This window comes from Lissotriton helveticus, chromosome 3_1 (genome assembly GCF_964261635.1).
Source record: "Lissotriton helveticus chromosome 3_1, aLisHel1.1, whole genome shotgun sequence".
In the NCBI taxonomy this organism is placed as follows: domain Eukaryota; kingdom Metazoa; phylum Chordata; class Amphibia; order Caudata; family Salamandridae; genus Lissotriton; species Lissotriton helveticus.
This window is the reverse complement of record NC_136061.1, coordinates 1,980,577,939-1,980,599,016: the sequence shown is the minus strand read 5'-3', so window position 1 is coordinate 1,980,599,016 and position 21,078 is coordinate 1,980,577,939. Positions and strand designations below refer to the sequence as shown.

Genomic DNA, 21,078 nt, shown 5'->3' with positions numbered 1-21,078 from the left:
ACTGCTGACTTTCGGGCATAGTCAGCGCCATGCACCACCTGGCTACGGGCTCATTCTTCATATGACCCGTTTTTTGGTATATATATATATATCTATATATATATAAATATATCTATATCTATATATATATATATATATATATATATATATATATAGATATAGATATATATATATATATAGATATATATATATATAATTTATTGGCATATTTAAAACACATTAGAGGGAATTCATATGTTTTAATAGTTTTATATTATATATATATGTGTGTATATAAGTATACACAGATATATATGTGTGTGTGTGATTGTTTAAATAAGTTTGTATTTATGTATGTTTAAATATTACTTAAACATATTTAATTTACATTATATGAATATTATATGTAAACATATTTAATGTTTACTGTTTTAACAATGTTTATTAAAAAACAATATTATTGTATATATTTTTTCAATAGTAATGTAAAACAATATTTTTTCTCTATATTTTTGTACTTACCATTAAATTTCAAGAAAACCACATTTTTGTGATTGATATTTTTGACAATATTTTGTGGTTTAGATATTGTGTCAGTGATTCTTTTAAAACATATTCTTTGCAGAACATTTGCTGCAACAGGTTTACATACACGGTTATCTTTCCATTTTTTTATTTTTTGAGAACATACATAAAGACATCTAGTTTATCTGCACATCTGTTATGTCTGATGGTGTCTTGCTACACTCTGATAGGATTATCTATGTACCCACTGAGCACTGTCCATAGCAGAGCTTCCAACGAGGTGCACTGTGGTGATTCAGCTTTGCTGCTGTGTTTCATAACTTCCTGCTTCAGCTTTTCCACATATATATTCCCTCTGCAGGAGCCAAATCTTGATCTTGGGCCCTGTGTCAGTAGTGATTGGAACTGAAGCCCAAAACGTTGATGGTATCCCACTAACTAGCGTGTTCAGAGTCCTCATTCAGGTCCCACACCAAGGTCTTCACATACTTCCCTCAAAAGGCCCAAACAGAGCCATTGGGAAAAGAGTGGCAGTGATCAGAAACAATTGAGTCCAATGAAGTTTGTTTTAATTTTTCAGTTAACCTACATTTCACACCTTAACCATCTTGTTCCAACAGGAAACAATCACCTGGTTACTGCTATTCAGTGAGAAATGGACACAGATAACCCACTCAAAGTGGCTCTCCTCTTACATTGTTTATTTATAGACTGCTGGATTTTTTTGTTGATAATCAACTTTATTGGCATTTTGAACACGACAAAGAAAAAACATTAGTGGCAGCTCAGCAATCATTAGACACAGGTAAAAACATTCAGCAGCATACATAGACGGGTGAGCGATGTCGCAGTCCGACAGCACAAATGTTGCGATGGAGCAAGACACAGAGCAAATATCAACGCTCATGGTGACAGTAGGTTAAACCATTTCCCCCAAATTCTGGTAAATTGTTCTGGGGCACCCTGGGATTCGCAAAGGGCCTCCTCCTGGACCCCGCACCAGTCCACCCCCCTCCTCCAGCCCTTCACCGTTGGAGCTGAGTCTCGGAGCAAATGACGAGCAATATCAGGCTTGGCCACAGCCAGCGCCGTCCCCAGCAGGCGCCTGTCTGGTCTATTGCCATCAAGGCCATCAAATACCCCTAGGAGCAGCCGAAGTGGATCATGAGGGACCTCCCAACCAAGGCCTGTGTTAACTCCCTTTCCACTCCCCTCCAGAACCTCTCCAGTCCCGGGCATGTCACACCCTGTGGAAGAAATCAGCTGGGGAGCATCCGCATCTAGGGCAGTCTGGGGTGAGGTAGGACGTGTGTAGGTAGTATATCTGTACCAGCCTCAACTTGGAGGACGTCATCCGGGTGCGTGGTGCCATCAAGGCATCTCTCCAATCGGCCTCCTCCAGGGGTCCCACCCATCCCTCCCATCGGGCACGCAAGCGATCAAGGACGCAGGGCTGTTATTGATTAGGGCACGATAGATTCGGGACACACCCCCCTCCCCAGGTCTCCCATCATCACCTGGACTTCTAATGGGTTAAATTCTGGGAGGGTAGTTGGTGCGGGGAGGTGCGCGTGGAGGGCCTGTCGCAGCTGGAGGTAACGGAAATGTTGGGTATGTGAGAGGGCGTGACGTTGTTGTAGTTCGGCAAAAGCCCGGACGTGATCTCCCACCCATATATCTCTGAGCACCGACACTCCAATGAGGTCCCAGCGTCGGAACCCGTCCAGGGACGATACCTCTCGGAGCCAGTTCCCACGCCAGAGTGGCGTCTGGCGGGTGAGTGTACGGTCCCATCCCGTGTGGCGTAGGGAGGCTCGCCAGGCCGACAAGACCGCTCTGGTAATGGGGGCCAGGGATTGCGGAATCGGGCAGCCATAGAGGAGGGCTTGAATCCGAGGGAAGTCCATCTCTGCCAATTCCACCCGATATGCCGGGTCGGACCAGCCGCCCCCATACCAGTTGTGGATAACTATCAGTTTGGTGGCGAGATAGTAGAGGTAGAGATGAGTCACCCCTAGGCCTCCGTCATAGGGCAGAATGCGACAGTGCGCAAGTGAAATCCGCGGTCGCCCGCCGCCCCAGAGCAACCTGGACAGGGATCCATCCAGCTCTCGAAACCAGGCGCGGGGAAGTGGGAAGGAGGTGTTCTGCATGGTGTAAAGAAAACGGGGGAGAATCATCATTTTGAAAAGTGCGCTCCGCCCGAGGGGGTTGAGGGGAAGGGAGTGCCATTTCTTTAAATCCGATCTCATTCAGGTCACCAGGGGCGTGATATTCAGGGCCCATTCCAACTCCGGCAGGAGAGTCACCCATATCCCCAGATATTTGACCGAATTGTGGCGGATGGGAATAGATGACTGCCAGTCGAAACAATCCCAGGAGGGGTGTAGTGGGACAAGGGTGGACTTGGCCGCGTTAAGCCTGAGGCCGGAGACCCTCTCGAAGTCCCGGAGGAGGTGCAGGCATCTAGGGCCTGAGTTCGCCGGGTCTGCCAAATACAGAAGCACATCATCAGCGTAGAGGGCGATCTTATCTACGTGACTCTCATTCCAGGCCCACCCTTGGATAAGGCGATCCTGCCGGATGAGGGTCGCCAGGGGCTCCATCGCTAGCGCGAAAAGGAGTGGAGACAGGGGGCACCCCTGGCACGTCCCTCTACGAACCGGGAACGCCTGCGAGAGCGATCCATTGACGAGCACTCGGGCCCTGGGATTCGCATAAAGCACCCCAATATAGCTGCAGAACCGCGGGCCAAAACCCATTATCCGTAGCACGTCCTGCAGGTACTCCCAGCCCACCGTATCAAAAGCCTTCTCGAAGTCGAGAAAGAGGAGGGCTTGATAAGGGGACAAGCGGGATCGATGGGCTAAGGCCAGATGAAGGCGGCGGATACAGTGGCGGGATCCCCTGGCCGGCATGAAGCTGCATTGGTCCGGGAGGACCAGGTCTTGTAAGAAGGGCTTAAGTCTTTGGGCCAGTACTGTGGCGAAGAGCATAATTTCAGTATTAATGAGTGAGATAGGGCAGAAGTTCGCACAATCCAGTGAGGGCGGGTAGGACTTAGGAATGACCACAATCGTGGCCAGGTCTGACTCAGGAGGGAAGGCACCTTTCTCTATCACATGGTGGAAGAGACGTAACAGCTGGGGTGCCAGAGTATCTCTAAAGGCCGCATAGAATTATTGGGGGAATCCGTCTGGGCCCGGCGTTTTGCCCCGATTCAGGAGGGGGATGGCCTCCAAGATCTCCTCCTGCGAGATGGGCCGCTCCAAGGATTCTGTATCTTCCAGAGCAGGAAGCACGCCAGCACCATCCAGGAGGGTGGCCAACAGCGCCTCCGGAGGGCACGCCGTGTAGAGATGAGTATAAAAATCGGCGAAGGTTCCCGCTATGCCTTCAGACGTCGTCCGGAGGGTACCGTCCGGCGCACGGATCTCTGGAATGACGCGGTGGATCTTAGGGTAGGACACCAGGTTGTGAAGGAGTTTACCATTTTTATCACCCCACCCATAGATCCGCGCTACCGACGATCGCCACAGCTGCTGGGCCGAATCGAGCGAGACCTGGCGAATCTCTTCCCAGAGCAGTGCTAACTGTCGGGTGGGATCCCCTCGACCACTCGCGGCCTGCTCAGCCTCGAGCCGTGCCGCTCGGGACTCCAAGTCCACCAACCGGGCTAGCCGGTCCACTCGCTTGGCATGGACCCGTCCCCTCGCCACCCCACGAATCACGGCTTTGCCAGCCTCCCATAGGGTCCCCGGCGACGGGACCGAGCCCCCGTTGGAGGCGAAATATTGGGCGAGTTCCTGTCCCAGCTCCTTCACTAGGGCCTGGTCTTGCAAGAACCAGGCATTGAGGCGCCATACCGCACGTGGCCCCCCTGTGGATCGGTGTAGGCTTTGGTCAGGGTGAAGGGGAGGCCCATTCGGAGCAGAATCGCCGCTCCCCGGGACTCGCGCTGGAAGCCGGAGTGCCAGACCATCGCGAATCCGTAGCGAGCTAGGAATTGACATTGGGTGCCTAGGAGGTGGGTCTCCTGGAGAAGGAGTACATCCGCCGAGAGGCGTTGTGCCGCTCGGAGGACTGCCGCGCGCTTGATGCAGTCGAGAAGACCATTCACGTTCCAGGAGAGAACGCGGAGGGGCCTAATCAGAGAGTAAGCCATTGGGGGGTTGGAGAAGTGGGCCAGCGCAGGGGCTACAGGGGAGCACGCCGCGGGGGTAGGACTCATCACACCGCCCCAGGGTTAGAGCACAGGGAGCGCAGCGCAGGTTTGCGGGGTCCAGGTGTCCGAGGCATCGGGAAGTCCGGAGGAAGGAGGGGGTGGCAGTCCTATGACTGTTCCTGTGACGGTCCAAAAGGGACCCAGAGGTACCAGAGCGTCTGTGTGTTGTGAGTGCATGCCAGAAAGAGTGCGCCCACCCCAGATTAGTAGCAGAAAGAGCTGCCGTCGGCCACTCGCGAAAGATCACCAATTTAGCCAAAGAGCGGCTGCTGAGTGCCAATTTTAGTAGCAGCCCATAGGCAGCTAGAACCATGAACCATAGAGGAGACAACGGCCTCCTTTTCCCAACCTCCCCAACACCCCCCACCCTACACTTCGAAGCAGGAAGCATCTGTCGCCCAGAAAAAGCAAAACAATCCCTTCAAAAAAACAGATCCCTCAGTAGAGGACGGAAACTAAACTGAAACGATTAGTCGGGAGCAGTGGCACTAGTCCAGTGACAAACAAGGGAGGACCCCCTTCCGTATGGTCGGATGAAGTACAACAGCCATAAACATTAAAGGTCAGCTAGCCAATCAAATACATTGACAGTGATCTGCGCGGTCACCAAGCACCATAGGATACACGTGTGGATGGTAAAGAAGGATATGGACAGAGGAAGAGAAGGGAGCAAGGAAGGAGAGCAAAGGGAGATGGAGGAGAGAGGCAGGTGGGAAGAACAGCATGAGAGTGACACAGTGCAGATCTCGGTGCGACACCCATTAGGTCGCTCGCCCTCCAGGTGTCAGGCCAGAACCGAGAAAATGTTTCCGGCATTCTGGCCACTCAGAGTGACCGTGGGCAGAGAGATAACACAAATCCAGTTTCAGGCCTCTGCCTCTTGTAAAGAGTCCCGGATCACCGGGCTGCCGGACAAATCCGAGTCCGATCCAGATTTGCGCAGGTCCATGCCAGGGATCAAGGGCTCACCCACGGCGGTCTCGGTGGAGGGCCCCTCCGCCGGGGGGGGGCGCCCCGATCCGGGGGAGGAGGAGGAGAAGGTCGCCGCCCAGTCCCTTCAGGCGAGTTCGGGGCATCCTGGCGTCGGCGGCCCCGTCTGCGGGATCCGGTCCGGTGCCACCGCGGCTTGGGCTCCTCACAGCCAGAGCGGACGTCAGGTCTCCGGGAAGGCTAAGGCATCCGGCTCGATCTAAGGGGCCTCTCCTCCGTGAGCCAGGTCCAGGCGGCCTGTGGGGTATCAAAGAAGAAGGATTTCTCCTGGAAGAGGACCTTGAGCCGTGCAGGGAACAGGAGACCGTATCGCAAGCCCAGCACCCGAAGCTTCTGTTTAACTATCCTTTGGGACTGGACTTCCCTCGAATAGTCTGGGAAGATTATGATCATGGAGTTCTGAAATTTCAGGGGGTCCAGGTCTCTGGCTGCACCCAGGATTGCGTCCCGGTCCCGGAAATTAAAGATGCGCAGGATGAAAGGCCGGGCAGGACCCCCCGGGGGGGTTTGGGCGCTAAGGAGAGATGGGCCTGCTCGATGGCGAACCAGGGGGAAAGTTTCTCCGCTGGCATCCAGGAGCGGAACCAGGATTCCAAGAAGTCAGCCACAGGGCCCTTCTCCACCCCCTCCGGAAATCCTATGAGGCGGAGGTTGTTCCGTCGGGCACGGTTTTCCGCATCTTCCACCCTGCGATGGAGGTCAGATGTTAGGGTTTGAAGGCGGGCCACTTGGGTCTTGAGGGTGGCCAGGTCATCCTCCGTCGAGGATATACGGGACTCCGCTTCAGAGATGCACGCGTGGCATTCCTGAGATCCTGCCGGATGAGGGCGACATCAACCCGTACCTCCCCGATCTTGGTCTCCACCGACGCCTGGGAGGCGCTGATAGCTTGGAGGATGGTCGATAAGTCCCCCCTTCGCCCCGGAGGGAGGAGGGGGTCCTGTACCAGGGCCAGGGTCCGTCCTGGTGAATTGGTCCATACACAGTTGAACGGAAGGAACCGAGGGCTGTGTGCTTTTCCCCCTGACCATGGCTCCTCCAGGTGATTCGGGCCGAGGGGGGCCGGCGTCGCAGGTGTAAGTGCTCAGAACAGCAAGCGTCCCCACACAGTCCCACGACGGGCTCAGGAGGTCAGCACCCAGCTCGGGAGGGAGATCACGGAGGGCCAAGGACCAGAAGGGAGAGACCAGGGGGAATCCGCCGCGTCACGGGTGGAGGGAGGCAATCCAGGTGGGGGGGCACTTCAGGGGCCGTCCCGGGCACAATGTCTCAGGGCGTTGGGCTCAGTCCAGGCATGAGGAGGTAGGACAGGGGCCGGGCGGCTCCCTCACCAGTCCACAGGTCGCACTCTCCAGAGGGCAGCTAGCAATATGGCCAGGGGAGACGCAGTGGACGGCAACTCAGGGAGGGCCTTCAATCGGGAGTAGATGAGGGGGCCTAGGGGCGCACGGCTTCCCAGCGCAGGGTGTCTAAGGATCGCAGGAACGGCCAGACCAGGCCGTGAGGCAGAGGGTCCCAAACCAGTTCTCCCAGGATGGGGCAGCACTGCGGGCTGTCCCGGTGACAAGCACAGTGCAGGGGATGCAGGGACGGGCTATCTCCCAGCCCCCACAACAGTTCACGGGCGAGACCACCAGGGGCATCAACCCCTTCCCTGCCCCCTCCTCACCGCAATCTACTCGTGGCTAGGTCAGCCGAGCAGGTCCACAGGGTGCGCTCCAGCGCAGAAGTCAGCTGAGCAGGGCAGTCAGGAGTGCCCAGAGGCAGCAAGGGCCAGGCAGGGCGCCACCTCGGTGGGTCAGGGGGAGGGTGCATCCTCTGACCCCGCCGCAGGCCGTTGTAGTGCAGGGGGGCAGGTGCTGCCAATCCCAAGCACCCCCTCAGCCAAATCCGGTTGCTCCACCGCAGGGGACAGCGTCGGTCAGCGGGGACGGCTCTCCCAATCAGCGCCCCCGCCGGGGCACCAAGAGGGGCCCAGCCTCCGGGCCTGGTACCGGGTCGCGGGCCTCCGCCCCCCACAGAAGAACACCAAAGCCAGGCGGGGGGGCCCAGGCGCAGGGAGCAGCTCCTTCGCGCGTAGATGCCCTACTGTGGTCTCAGGCAGCCGCGGGTCTCATGCGGCATCCCAGGACCGCCCTTGAAGGGGTAGCAGTCTCAGGGCTTCAGACGGATCCTCCCGGGGCCTGCTTCCACTCCGCCAGGTCCCGGGATCAGCAGGAGTCTGTGCGTTGCTGTACCGGGCAGCCGGGCACACGCAGAGCACCCCCGAAATTACAAGCGGGCCGGCCTCCCCGCCGTCTGTCCAGGGCTCACCGTGAGGCACGGCCAGGGGTCCGGAGCAGACAGCTGCGGCCTCGGTTTGGGGTCACCGCGGCCCTCACCAGGGGGCCAACATTTTGTCGGGCGCGCGGTCCGGAGAGACGGAGGAAGCAGTAGCAGTGTCTGGCCTCCTGCAGGGGTCCAAACGGCACCGGAGGATGCCGCGGAAGCAGGTGAGGGCCTGGGCGGCGGCAGAGGTCGCAAGTGGTGGCTGCTGACGTGGGTAAAGGACGGATGACGGATGGGGGTCCGGAGCGCACTTAAATTGCGACCGCCATCTTGACGTCCTTGGCCACGCCCCCTAGACTGCTGGATTGTTACACAACTTGAGGGTCTTGTCACACATGCCAAACACAATCTGATGGTTATCGGCTGAGAAAGCAACATTCAGAGCATCCTTGTTGTGTTCCATGAAGCGGTGTATGATGCAGATCCCAATAACACAAATTATGGGTTTTCCCAGATCTGAGATTTCCTAACCCACAAGTACAAGGACTTAGTTTAATGTACCATGCTGAGGATGATATACAGGTTGGACTGCAGCCCTCACTAACCCCCCAAGCAGTCCTGAATGGGTAGTGATGTCAGGTTACCTATCAGTCCTGTTTCAGGAACACATTAGTAATCCAGACAATCTTTATTGACCAGTACTAGGAGCAACTGGATTTTGTTTAAAACATTTTTTTTTTAATTCACAAAGATTTTATTGGAAGTTTCAGCAAAGGAAAAACCATACATACATAATAATAATAAGGGCGACAAAAAGAAACACATTATGTGAAACATAATAAAGTACAAAATCTTGGTGCATTGACTTCACAATAACACAATAGCACAATAACAAAAAGAAGAAAAGATAAATCAGGTATAAGAGTGCAGCTAAACATCGACTCGTAGGTGATATTTCAGGTGTAAAAGACGACACACAGAGCTATTAGTGAGCAGGGTGATGGTGCGCAGGTGGAGTATAGCTGCGTACAAGGTGAAGATCGTGAGGTTGTAGTGGACCTCGCTGGACAACTATTTTAAAACATTTATTTTTTAAGCCTTAATCTAGAATCAGAAATGGGAAACAACCTTTACAACGCAACTTTTACAACGCACTACCATTACAACAAACTTTTACAACGCAACATCCATTACAACTTATGCATTGACAACGCAACAATTACAACGCATGACACTACAATGCACACCACTACAACGAATGTCATTACAACGCAGTCTTTACAATGCATACCATTACAACGCATAGCATTACAATACATAGTACCCCTACACTATCCAACACTTACCCTACTGTTGCACCCCCTGGAGTTAGAATAGTAATTTTTAACCCTACACTATCCAACACTTACCCTATTGTTGCACCCCCTGGAGTTAGAATAGTAATTTTTACCCCTACACTATCCAACACTTACCCTACTGTTGCACCCCCTGGAGTTAGAATAGTAATTATTACCCCTACACTATCCAATACTTACCTTACATGCAAAGTAATATTATGCGTTGTAAGGGAATGCGTTGTAAAGGTAGTTTTTAAAAGTTCGTTGTAAATGCATGCGTTGTAATGGAATGCGTTGTAAAGGATGGAGCGTTGTAAAAAATGCGTTGTAAAGGTAGGCATTGTAAAAGTATGCGTTGTAACGTCATACATCCATCAGAAATATGCACAGCAACCGCAGTGTGTACACATATGAAAGCAATTGCAAATGCCATAAGCAACGAAAATAAAATTAACATGCCTAACATGTTTGGAAAGTTCCTACAGCCAGAGTCATCAACCAAATTTGTGATCGCAATAGCTGCGAATTAGCTATTGCGATCGCAATTAAAAGAAAAGCAATTCATGAAAAAAAAGTCCAAAATTGCGAAATCGCAAAAAATATTTTGCGAATTCGCAAAATAAATCGCAGAATCTAGGTGGAACCCCTTTAGCGATTCGGCAATAGTGAGAATCCAAGGATTCTGCTAAATATTTTGCGAACTCGCTAAATAATCGCAAACGCAATTCATGAAAACTCGCAAATAGCGAAAAATGAGAAAATCGCTATTTGCGACGCGCAGTTTAAGGAGAACCCGAACCAGGTGGTAACCATGAAGTCAATAGAAAAAAAAAAAAAACTAAACTAGCCACAGGTGCAGGCCTGACCAAACACACATAAGGAAACACATTTGGAGCATGAGGACTCTCACAATGCCAGGACTCTACATGGTGCTCAGGCGGCGAAGGCTCCAGGCTGCAGCAAGGAACAGACACCGGACCCATGAGCGAATATTCCGCCTACGGATCACCCTACTGGGCCAAACGCAGGAGCAAATCTACTCCAAGTACCGCCTGAATGGGGCAATGATCACTAAGCTGATCCGGGACCTAGACTCCCTGATGCAGCACCCAACAAGGAGGACCAATGCCGTGCCCACCCATGTCCTTATCTTGTGCAGCCTGCACCTCCTGGCCTCCGGAAGCTTCCAGGGGGTAGTTGCCGTTGCAGGGGGGATCTCCCAGAGCACCATGTCCCGCTGCCTAGGGAGTTTCCTGGAGTCAATGCTGACCCGGCTACACCATCACATCACATTCCCGACCACCCAACAGGACTTGAATCAAACCAAGCTTGCTTTTTACAACATTGCGCAATTCCCACATGTAATCGGATGCATTGACTGTACCCACATCCACATCTGCCCACCTGCACAAACCGAATACATGTACCGGAACCGCAAGTCCTACCACTCTCTGAATATCCAGATGGTGTGCAACGCTAAGACAATCATCACGGCCATAGTGGCACAATACCCGGGACGCACACATGACTCCATCATATTCCGGCACAGCGACATGCACAAACGACTGGCCAGGGGAGACTTTGGCGAAGGACACCTTCTAGGTAAGAACACATGCCACCAAAGATTACATTGTGACCATGTAGCTGCGCATAACATGCACTCACCCTCTGCTCCTCTCATTTAGGTGACAGCGCCTACGGTCTCCGTGAGTACCTCCTCACCCCATACCTCAACCCTGCCACACCGCAGCAACGGCGTTACAATCCTGCTTACATCCGCACAAGAAATTGCATTGAGAGGACATTTGGGCTTTTGAAGAGCCGATTCCGCATACTTCACAAGACTGGTGGGGCCCTCAAATACCAGCCTGAGGTCTGCTGCCGCATCGTGGCCGTGTGTGCAATACTCCACAACATTGCTACCAAGCGCAGGATACCTGTGGAGATCTCTGGCAGTGAGTCGGAAGGGGACAACTGCCCACCTGCACATTTGCGTCATGCACGCGGGGAGAATCCTGCTGAAGGACACAGGCGCCGCAACCAAATCACAATTAACTGTTTCTAGTGCACCTACTCCCCTCACCCAACACTTCACTCATGCATGACAATAGAAATAATGACATGAGTCTGATTAACTGGTACTGAATAAATATTATTGTTTCATTCACAATAACGTTGCATTTTACTTAGAGTTACATGACAGCTGTATTGACTCATACATCCCCATGTATGTGAGGAGGGCATGCTTGTTTCGTCAGCATGGCCCTGCATGGTACACAATAAATTGTCAGTGGCGCCTCCGGGCGGAAGCTCCCAGACGCCTTTCCACATCTTCCTCAGCATTTGCCCTGAGGCAGCAGTGGGCCTGGTGCTGCGGCGGGGTATTGTCACCAGTGGCACCGACAGGCTGCTGTGGCTTGAATTGCCCTCACTTGTGTCATCCCCCTCACCTGCCTGGCCATGGCCAGTCGGCTGCAGACTCTGCACTGCAGTGGTGACTTGCTCCAGTGCCCTAGCGACATCCTGGCAGCATTGCACCATTTTAACTTGCATGGCCAACGAGCGACGTGATAGCTGGGAGGTGGCATTCCCAATAATGTGGTTTGAGCGTGTGTACGCAGACAGGCGGGTCAGGAGCTGGCGGTGGCGGCGCCGGTTGACGTCACGCTGGGTCAACATGGCCTGGGTGCTTTCCTCTACTGCCGCGGTCATCCTCTCCATTCTGTCAGTGAGCTGTCCCACATTCCTTGCAGTTTTGTGCAGCTGCAGGTGAATGGCTGCAAGATGACGTGCCTGCTTCTGGTGTATGCGGAGCATACGGCGCTCAATTGACAAGCCAGGTACCTGCACATTCACCCCCCTGCCGGTGCGTGGTGTTGTGTCGCGCGGCTCCCTCACCAGTCCGCTGGACTGTGTTCCCACAGTGGCAGTGCGCCGTGTTTGTTTCCGTGCTGCAGCTGTTGTTGCCAGTGCCACTGGCATGGGTGTCACTTGGTGCGGTTGTGGCGCGCCTGTTGTTGCTGAGGTGGCCCTGTCCACAGGGGCAGGTGGTGGTACTACTGCTGGTGCTGGTGCTTGCCCTGATGGTCCTGATTGAGGGGAAGAATGGACGTCTCCCTCGGTGTCCCCAGGATTGTCATCTATTTGCAGGGACTGACTATCACTGCTGGGTTCTTCAGCGCCACCTTTGATGTAAAGTGGACGTTGATTAATGACATGTATCTTGCACATGGAAGGTTGCTACATGCATGCAGGCTAGCATTCCCTGACTGGCTGTAGGATTGACTCTCACTAGACAGGTCTGGCTGTGTGGGGCTAGATGGAAATTGTGGTCACACTACATGTCCCACAATGCAATAGGGCTTTTCTGGTGTGCATGGGCTGCATGACTGGGGTTTCTAATGGGTAGCTCTGGGGTCATGGCCATTGTTAGGGGACAGGGTCGCAGTCGCATGGCACTTACCTTGGGATTCTTGGGTAGGTCGGGAGGAGTCCAGCCGGGTTACCCCCACGCATACCTCGGGATTCAGGGTGTCCTCCACAAAGTCCTCCAGTGGGGTGTTGGGTGGTACAGTGGGCTCTCCTCCTCCTGTTGCGACACGCTCCCCCAACCTCTCTGCAATCCTCTCCTTGGCACGCCCTCTGAGGTCATACCACCTCTTCTTCAATTCTTCTATGGAGCGCTGGGTCACTCCCACGGAATTTACTTTGGCGTGGATGTGCATCCAAATGCGTCTTTTGTCCGCCTCAGGCACCCTCCTTGAGTCCTTCCCAAAGAGCCGGTCATGGTCTTTGCTCACTCCCTCAATTAGGTATTCCGATTCTTGCTCTGAGAATTTGGTTTTCCGTTTCCTTCCTGAGGAACTGCTTCTTGCTGCTTCCTGGGACATTTTCTGCTGTGGGGTGTCTCCTGATTTTGAGCTGGAGGTGGTCTGGAGTGGAGCTCTGGACAGTGCTGCTTCCACTTCAGGCTCAGTATGCAGAATGAGGGAGGGAACTGCCTGCTTCCTGGTTGTGATGTCATCACTGTGCTCGAAATGCGACTTCCTGTTTTTGCGATCTCGCAATTAGCGAGATCGCAATTTGCGATTTCGGTAATTGCGAAATCGCAATTTCAACATGGAAAACGGCCGATTCTGCGATTTTTATGCGATTTTGGGAAAATCGCAATCGGCAATTGCGGCCGATTGCGATTCGCTTTTTTTCATCGCATTCATTCATGAATCCCATTCTGCGAATTCTAAATTGCGATTCGGAATTTCTCGCAATTTGGAATTCGCAGAATTTGGGTTTGATGAATCTGAGGGCTAGCATCCTATCATTCTCTCGCTATTTGTGAGCTCTACACTATCCCCCAGATTCATCAAACCCAAATTCTGCGAACCGGGCTTTTAATGGCTGGTATGAGCCTGGAGCTCCAACATTCCAATGTTTCTTTGTTCACAGCTCTGGCTGTGAACAAAGGCCTCAGGGAGCCTGAGGGGATTCCAATCCCCTCACGCTCCCATAAGGCTTTGTTCTTTTTTGTTAGAACATTCTGCCCTCTAGTGGCAGAATGTTCTAATAGCCTTATAGCCCTTCGTAGCTGGGCTATACCGCTATTAAAGTCCCTCTCCCTTGTTAAAGGCCCTCGCCTTCGGCTCGGGCCTTTAACGCTGGAGAGGGCCTTTAATAGCCGGTATAGCCCTCTACGGCGGGCTATAAGGCTATATTATAAAACATTGAGATCTATACAGTAAGTAAGCCTTGTTAGAAGTGTTGCACCTGTCATCTGACATAACAAGCAAGAAGTAAGCAGCCGTGATCATGACTTTCATACATTTCAATAAAGATATGGGGGAGAGAATAATGGGAAAAAAACTAACTTAGCCTAACTAAAATGTAGTCTGTCACGGGGTTCACGACATCCACGGATAGAGGGTAGTCATTCTTTTTGAGTCCAGTGAAGTACAGCGTATAATGATAATTTATAAATTAATACACGTTTACAAGATGTAGGCATAAATACATAAAGCATGATATTTGTAAAAGCACCAACTAAATGAATATTAACAAGGCAAGCATAAATTCCTATAAAACATGATATTTGTACAAAATGTGTTTTGACAAAAGAGAAAAACAGTTTTATTCTTTCGTTTCTGAATAATGTTGCTGGGTGCAAAAATTAAAAACTAAAAAGGTACACAAACTGTCCAAAAGTACTTTCCTTCACTTGGCTTCAGAAAACTCTTCTCTCGGAGTTGAAGATAATTTGTGTATTTCACTTATTTTTTCCCAATAGATGTTGGCATCATATAGTCCCATATTTCCCAGGTGACTTTGTAGCAGCACGTCAGGTGGTGGCATAGGTAGGATTAATGTGGTTATGCAGCTCTTTGTGTTCAGCATTAACTGCCAATGAAGGAAAGGGACAGGCACGTTAGTTGAAACAGGTCATGTAGTCCCACTGCATTCAGAGAGGGTGATGGTACGTTCGTAATCTCCGTAGCTGCACATTGCTCGAGTGTGTTGAGAACAGACCATCATATGAAGCATTCTTCACCACTGGCAGGTGCATTGATCTGCAGTAGGTTTTGTACAGCTTCATTTCGTCTCAGAAATTGTTTTATGTGGATGGATGCCATAGGAGGCATTTCCAGGGGCAGCTCCAAGATGACGTCATGCATACAGCTCATCCGTCAACAGATGGGTCGTATTTGTAGAACAGCTATTTTACAAAACAACAAAGCCAAGTACTCACTTAGCAGCAAAAGTCAGTAATATTCCAGGTAGAATGTTAGGATCTCTCTGCATGTCTGTTCAGATGGTTAGGTGTACTCCACGTTGTTGACGGGACTCGTACGCGTTCTTTGTTAGAAAGAGAAGGATAATACCACACCCAGGGATCAGAAGGGCTGTAAGGAATCAGCGAAACAAACCTGAAAACAAAGTGTTCAACAATGCAGGAATCGAATTCCTCCGAACATCCAGTCACCAGACCTGCTCCCATTGTTTTAAAGACGTGCACAACACCAGTTGTGATTGATGAGTTAAAGATGAAGTGCACATGGTTTGCAAAATGAGTAGGCCACTGTCTTTGCAAGAGTCTCTGAATCGCTGAAGCAGAGCAGGCTGTTTGTAAGTCAAAGGTTTCTGCTGCTGAGGTCAAAGAAATCTCTGTTTGAATCAAAATGGCAACAAGCTTACTTAGTTTATCTAAATGCACATTGCCTGTGTATTCGAGGCCAAGGGAAACTTTCAAGCATGCTGCTAGATGGAGAATATAAGGTTATTCTCCAAACATTTATAATTTTTGATACAGCTAGCAAATAAGGAAGGCCCTGTGCTGTTCCACAACCGTTTTATAGGTAAAATTAAATATGTATCATAATGGAAGAGATTGTGGTGAGCTGGGATGGACTAATCAGGTAGAGCTGATAATATACAAATCAGACCTGACTTCGAAGGGTTACAAATCCATGTTTCATAATGGAATCACAGAGGAGTGAATGAACTAGAGGGTTTATGCAATCAAATGTGCTCATGAATGCAAGTCAGGCAGCAGAACTTGAAGAATAACTCCCTCGCATGATGTAGGAAGGAACTGCACTTTTGTGCATGTCAACCCAAGGACTTATACTTCAGGCCCTCGTGAAAATGAAAAGTTGCAATGGAAAGGTAAAATACCCCATGCAGGAGCCATGCAATAGCTGGAATTTTTGCTACAGAAAATGGTCTTTCTTCCATTTGGTCTATACTTAATAAGGTGCAAGTGGCTTCTTTTTTGCCATTGTTTTCTGAGTGGAAGTGAAATTGTAGGGTTATAGAACGAACAGCACTTTCATTTAGGAGATGACAGAGTACCTTCCTAGTTTGAAGTATTTGAAATGCCCAATTTTGTTGTGCAGTTGCTCACAACTGAGCCTGTCTATATTGGAGAAGACGTAAGTCTCCTTTTACAATAGCAAAGGCTGAGAATACTATACTGGTTATAGAATATCTTCTTTTGAAGAGTGTGTACTGTGTACATACCTTTATCTTCAAATGTCATTTGCAGAACTTCTTTGTCAGTTTATCTGATCATTTCTGAATATCTTTGCCATCCATTATAGATGGCATTGCCTGCTGCATAGTTCAAAAGTTTAATTTTAGCTGGCTGTGAACCCAGAAGGAGAACAAGAATCCATATTTTCACAAATTTTGGAAAATGGTCCTTCACAGCCGTTAGGCTGTAATGTGCTAACCAATGTTAGCACAGCTTACCAAGCTATATGTGGTACAGTTACAGGTGTATATGAATTATATATGGGGTCTAGGAGATTAAATTGAGGCCCAGAAGTATCGGAAAGAAATCGATGCATGCATGTATCTGTTTCAATCGAGCATATGGTTATATCTTCAAGATATAATTTGGCGAAGTTATATGATTTATTTGGATCTATTACTTAGTTCCACATCAGCCATGTTTTCCTTCACTTGTCAATTTGGGAATTGTGCTGAATTGGCTTTTGAGATGGAAGGTGTCTTTAAATCTTCCATGGTTCCAAATCCCAGAGTTCTCTGCTGGATACTTTTGTTCAGGAAAACCATTTCTGTGGGTATTATAAGTGCTCTAAATAGGGCTTCTTTACCGACTACTTCCCAAAATGTTGTTCCCCAAACACTTTTCTCAACAATATTTCCTTTCCAATACTCATTGCTTTGTATGGCAAAGGGCTTAGTGAACTCATAAGAATAAATTAACATATTGCTGGTGATTAGGCTCTTTTTTAATTGTTCTGGGTTTTGTGAGTAATAAAAAGCTGAAGAATCAGCACTGTTAAAATAAGGACAATTGTTCCGGAAAATCTATTATCTGTTAGTTGGAATATTTGCAACAGTAGACAAGACCGCTTAAGATCTGTCCAAGGAATCTGTTACTTGGTGCGAAGCTGGCGACACAGCAGGCTTGGCAGTCTCCAGATTGTCGCTACAGTCTTTTTACGGTAGCTCCTTCAGAGTAGGGAGAGCTAGTGAGTGTCTGCTCTGAAGTCTCCATGGTGTCAGAGGGGGTCTTCGGTACAGATTCGGTCACATAGTGTTTTTAACATGATTGATGGATGCCTTGCTTTTTTCTTTGAACCAGGTCACTGGGACAGGATTACAGTTTGTGGGCCTTCTACCCCAAGAACTGATACAGGTGGTTTGTAAGATAGCCCAAACACTTGTTGGTCACCAATATTATTGGACTAGATCACTTAATAATAAAAATAATGTCTTAAAGAGCATATAGCTACTTCTTACAAAGTGTCCCAGCGCTAGGATTCGGGAGAATAATGTTGCCCATCATGCTAATCCGGTTTCATCAAGTTACAAAGAGCCAGGTTTTCAGTTTTTTCCTAAAAAAGAGTTTCAGATGGAGCTTGCCGAATTGCAACAGGAAGAGGGTTCAAAATGTTTGGTGCAAAATGACTAAAGGAGCTACCTCCTCCTATTCTAGATCTTTTACATTTTGTGATGAGCCCGTTTTGCTGCAGCCAATCTTAGCTTTCTAGATGGAACATAAGTTTTGCCCATCGACTGCAGATAAGAGGGGTCTTAAAACGCAAGGGCCCTATAACAGTAGCACAGAGCTTTGAAAGTAACAGTTTGCCTCACTGGTAGCCAGTGCTGTTTCCTCAGCATGGTACTGATAAAGGCACACTTAGGTAGACTGAGCAGTGCCTGAGTTGCAGCAGTCTGGACCGGTTGAAGCCTGCTAAGACAGGTCTGGAACGCACCCAAGTAGAGGACATCACAGTAGTCCAGTCTGGATATAACCAGAGCCTGGACTACCTTTTTTGAGCGTATTCAGATAAGACATGGAGAATTTCCTGCAAGGATCTCAGCATCCCAAAGCCTTTTCCTGCGAGGGCAGTAATCTGGTTATCGAAGGAGAGTTGTCTGTCGAACCAGATGCCCATATTTTTGACCTTAGGCTTGGGAGGGGGTAAAGGACTGAGATTAGCAGGCCACTGGACATTGAGGTGATTGCCCAGAACCGAGACCCTAGTCTTCCCAGCCTTCAGCTTTAGGCAGTTTAAGTCCACTTAGGCAGCAACCTCTGACAAGTATGAAGTAAGAGAAGAGGCCATACATTCGCTAATCTGAGATACAGTGATGACAAGTTGTGCGTCTTCCCTGTATGAGATAACGGTTAAACCATAACACTCGATGACATTAGCCAGAGCGCGAACGTAGATATTCAAAAGAGTTGGGCTTAGTGAAGAAACCTGAGGCATTCCCTGCTGCCAGAAATGGAATGGGTTTTGTGAGACCTGAAAGGTATGTGCTTGAAGAAATGAGGCAAGCCAAAGCAGCACTTACCGCCTACATGCAACTCCAGAGCCTCATGATCAGTATGTTATGAGATACGGTGTCAAACGCGGCACTGAGGTAAAACATGAGGATTGCCACAGTGTTGCCCTCGTCCATAATCTGAAGAGCAGAAGTGGAGGCTAGCAGCAGGGTGGATTTGGTGCTGAAAGAGGGTCAGAAGCCTGATTGTGTTGTGGAAATGTGCCTTTATAAGGGGCACATCAGTGCAGGACCCACCCCTATCTTGTCCACGGGTCCATAGACCAACAAAATAGAGATTGACACTGAAGCTGGAATTCAAAATAACAAGTTTATTCACTCATGAGTGAGACCACGTCCACACAACACCCTCAAGTGTTCCAGGAGGTAGTGGCTTGAATACACAGACCATGGTGCTTATATACAGAGTTTTCTGCACTGGAAGCATGTAGTTACAAATAGAAGGTACAAGCACACACAGGAATAACCACCGACAAACATGGGCAGAAGGAGATCACTTAGTCAGCAAAGTGGGAGGGGTAACATAACTGCTTACAGTAGCAAAGAGTGATTGACAGTTACATCTTTAGCCAGGTACATTCTAGCAGCTACAAACTCTTTAGCGTGCATATTGCTTTTAGCTGAGTCAGAAAGTCAACTAAAATAGACAGCACAGGCAGGGTAAAAGACAAACAGCAGAGGATGGCAGAATTATGAAGGATACCTAAATGGATACCACAGCCAAAATGGCTGCAGCTTATGCCAAGTAAAATATTACATGTTTTCCACAGACGGTCCTTTTGGCATAAGCTAAGACATTTTCTTATGCTTCTAAAGGGGTACGATAAATGTCATATATATAAATTAACATTATATTACTGATTTGTTGATCTATTGCTAAATGAGCATTTACATTTTGGAAATTTATTTAGATGGTAGACAAGTAGTACAAGTGCGCTCTACAAATGATTGATTGATTATAAGTGGAAACACAGAGGGAACAAAACATCTGTCTGGTCGACTAAGGACACATCAATTGCACGTTTTCCCCTACTACCAGCATAATGATTGAACAATTACAAATCTTGATAGTAGGTTGGGGGAGCTAAATACACAGGTGGTAGAAGGAAGACTATGTACCAGGTACTAGACCAGCCTGGATGTAGGAAGTAGTATGCCTCAGTTCCACAAAAATAAGTGTGACGTAATACAAGGAAGCTGCAGTACAGTTACTGTGGCCCACTTGCATATCACCTGTTCTTTGTACACAAAGGGGTCCAGTGGTCATGGCAACAGAGACAACAAGGGGTCCATTTCCTTTAGCCAACCTAGATTTTGAATACACAGTTTGTTGCTGCATTTCTTTTACTATATTCTTCTATTTCTAAAGCAGCCCATTTTGCTTGTGGTTCCCCATCTACGTTGGGGTAACAGACTTTGTTCATTAGAGGCATGTAGAAGTTTGAACCAAGCTGGGCATGAGCCATTGTGAGAGAATGGCAGCGATGACAATGGGATTCCTTTTATGTTCTAATGAGGAAGAACCTTGCCACAAACCCAACAGTTAGTAACATTGCTTATCTGGTGTGTCTGATGCAACATTTGAAGAAATTATTTGTTTCTAAGATTTTGCTGGTATCCCTGTTGATGTTGTGGCAAATCACAATGATGGTGCTTTTTTGCAGCAAGTGATGTAACAGTAATGTTAGGTAAAGAGGCTCCAGGCATTACTTCCTCCACTACCCACATTATAGTAGCTATGATGGCAACAGTCAAAGTTAGACCAAGAATGCAGATTGTACAGCCGTTGCACATTGTCACAGTGATCTCCTTTTTCTTAGGCGAGCTCATTTTCATCTACAAACAACAAAAACAGGTCCTGGGCAGATGTTGATTTCTTCACTGAGGTTGAGACGAGCAGTCACTAAAATGCTACCCAACTTTGTAGTTCAGCTTACACCACCCAGGACAGTGGCTCAAACAGTCTTTTTCAGCAACAAAGTGTCTTCCTTCCTGGGTCGCAGCTGATATCGGGCTGTACCAGGGATTGTGTGGTCCGGGAAGACTTCCTCAGGTCCTTCAGGTGAATTAGCTTGTCCTTTCTCTGTAGCCAGGATGTTGAGGTGATCTGCCAACGCAGCTGGGCTCACTAGGTCTTGCAACACTTTCCGGCAATGTGTCGCATGGACCCAATTCTTCCGGTTGGTCACTCGAACCGCAGTTCTGTTAGCCAGTAGCACCTGCTCCGGCCCTCGCCATCTGGGTGCTAGGGAACTGGCTGGCTGAAAGGACTTTGTGACAACATAGTCACCAGGGCACAAGCAGTGGCCCTCACCTTGCGACCTGTCTGGAAGAGTTTCCCGAACCTGCTGATAAATAGAAGACAAACTGTCAGTCAACTGAGACAAATAGTCATTCATCAATACATAGGGTACATCATGTATAAGGCGTGGCTTAGGA

The 21,078-nt window shown here is 49.3% G+C and overlaps 1 pseudogene; it reads right to left on the bottom strand.

Annotated features, from left to right (window-relative positions):
* Window positions 1–651: 651 nt before the first annotated feature.
* Window positions 652–1,201, bottom strand: LOC144824354 (small ribosomal subunit protein RACK1 pseudogene; annotated as a pseudogene).
* Between the last annotated feature and the right edge of the window lie 19,877 nt (window positions 1,202–21,078).